The following is a 2659-nucleotide window of genomic DNA, read 5'->3' on the forward strand; positions in this document are numbered from 1 at the left end:
ATAGTGGCTAAGACACTTGCCTGCTAACCAGACAGCTGGCGGTTCAAACCCACCAGCCACTCCTCGGAAGGAAGGTTGGGCAATCCTACTTCCGTAGCGATACTGCCTCGGAAACCCAAGGAGGGGTCGCTATGAGTCGGGTTTGACTCGATGGCACATAACAACAACAACAACAACAACATATATTGTTTTAGAAAACATTAATATTTTCTACATTGGCAAAGCTAGGCTCATAAAGCATATAATACAGGCATGCTAAATGGTCTCACATTAATTTTGGAAAGAGATTGGCTAACTGGATATGTAGGGAGGGAGGCAGAATGGTAGACAGGGAGATGGGGAGGCAGGAGAATAGAGTGATCAAGAACAGAGATGTTACCTTACAGAGAACAATCATGAGAGAAAGAAGGGCTGCTTATGCACAGGGAGACAGCTCAGGGGGCAGGAGTGCATGGAGGGATGGACACAGGGAAGCAGTAACTATTGGGAGGAAGTGGGAGGGGAGCTGTTGCATTATGGTAAATTGTTGTCAATGTCATGACACAAAGTGGATGTGAACTGCTATATGGAAAGTGAGTTTTCTCTGTAAATTTTCACCCAAATCACAATTAAAATAAAAAATAAAAAGAAAAGAGATGTTAGGAACACCGCACGAGAACATACTGGTGAGCACGGCTTGCCCACTCTCTGCCCTCGGCTGAGAATGTCAGCAAGTGCACAAGTTCATTAAGAGTCTTCTGTCGACTGTACATGTAGGAAGTGTTGAACTGGTGTATATTTTGCTGTGTAAATTTTCACCAAAATAAAAAAAGTATCCTGACCAAAAAGAAGAAGCAAGGATGGTGGAGATATTAACGTGTAAGAATGTCCAGAAAGTTTTCATTCTTCTTTCTGTTTTTCCAGAGCAGCTTTTTACCATGCCATAACCTTTGCTCTTTAATCTTTTACACATGACTGTCATTTCTGAGGCATTCTACTTGCTGTCTCCCATTTCAGTTCATAATGGCCCACATGTGTCAGAGTAGACTGTGCTTCACAGGCTTTGCAGTGATGGGTGTTTTAACAAGAAGTAAGTCACCAAGCCTTTCTTCTGAGGCCTTTCTTCTGGGTGTGCTTGAACCTCCAACCTTTCAGTTAGCAACTATTACCATTTGCACCACCCAGGACCTCACAACCTCACAGGATGATGTATAACTAAGGGCCAAGGAGCCCTGGTGTCAAAGTGATTAAGCCCTCATCTGCTAACTAGAAAGGTGGCAGTTCAAATCCAGCAGCCACTCCACAGGCAGAGTAGAAATGCTCTATAGGGTCACTATGAGTCAGAAACGACTCAACAGCAGTGGGTAAGGGCAAAAGATATTAGAAGATAATAGACCCAAATTCAGCCACTTCACAGTCTCTTTTACTTAGGATTAGATACCAGTGCTGTGATTCCTTTTAAAAGTATGTTTTTTGTTTAAGTACTACCCAGTCGTCCAGTAGCTTTCCTTGGGATAACCATTCTATTTACATTCATTGTAATATAAAATTACTGGCTCATTTATATAAATATAGTTGGCTTATGTTTTGGTTACCTAGTGCTGCTCTAACAGAAATACCACAAATGGGATGGCTTTAACAAACAGGAGTTTATTCTCTGACAATTTTGGAGGCGTTAAGTTCAAATCTAGGGGTTGGGTGAAAGGCCCTCGACCTCGGGCTTTAGCTCTACCTCCTGTTCCCGGCCCACTGAAGCTGGAGGCTTTTCTTCACTCAGACAGCTACTGGCTGCTGAGACTGACAAGCCAAGGTTGATGAGTGAAAAAGCACAGTACCAATGTTACCAAACAACATGGCAGGCCCCTAACTCAAGTCCAGAAGTGCCAAGGTCAGCAGGGCATGGCAGGCTGTTGAACAACAACTTGGTACAAGCAGGGTTCAAGCGTGCCAAAAGGCTAGCGACCATTCCCAAAGCTGCTTCTTACATAGAGGAAGCAGACCATATCCCTAAAGCAGCTACTCAGCTGCTCACAGCAAATTCCACCATGGAATTGACTGCCATTCTCATCATGGGGAATAACTACCACCAGCTTCCCAGCCACTCAACCCGGTCCAACCAAGTTGACACACAACCTTAACTACCACAGCTTGTATCAATAACAAGTCCAGAATAATATGTTTTAATGCTTAGAATTCTAGCTCTAAATAATTTAATATTTCTTCCTTTGATAAATGTTGTATTTCTCTAATAGGAAGTCTCAGAATGTTGAGATTACTTGGGGATAGAACATGTAGGTGATTCAGTCTGGATCTGAAGTATCTAACAGCTCTAACAGAAAAACAATTTGTAAATTCTCTTAGATTTCTCTAGTGGAAACATCAGTCTTTATTTTTTCTCAAAAAGATAGTAATATTATTGAGAAATCTGACTATTAATATCATCATTCAGCTAATTTCATTATCTTATATGCATTTTGTGAAATTTAGGTTTACAATATATCTTTTTTTTTTTTTTTTTTTTAATTCTTGTGATTTGGCTAAAAATTTACAGGCCAGATTCATTTTCCATACAGCAGTTCATACACGTTTTGTTCACCAGGGTTACAGGAGAGACAACGCAGGGACGCCCAGAGTAGCAAGCTGGAAGAGCAGGAGAAAGGGGATAAAATCCAGGAAGCCA

General features: G+C 41.6%; 1 protein-coding gene across 1 annotated transcript in view; it reads left to right on the plus strand.

Annotated features, from left to right (window-relative positions):
• RFTN2 (raftlin family member 2) overlaps positions 1-2659 on the plus strand; it is an 86156-nt gene that overhangs the window by 61383 nt on the left and 22114 nt on the right. The gene's annotated exons all lie outside the window — the stretch shown is intronic.

This window comes from Orycteropus afer, unplaced genomic scaffold, assembly GCF_000298275.1.
Source record: "Orycteropus afer afer isolate SDZICR_OR568_19922 unplaced genomic scaffold, OryAfe1.0 scaffold00002, whole genome shotgun sequence".
Lineage (NCBI taxonomy): Eukaryota > Metazoa > Chordata > Mammalia > Tubulidentata > Orycteropodidae > Orycteropus > Orycteropus afer.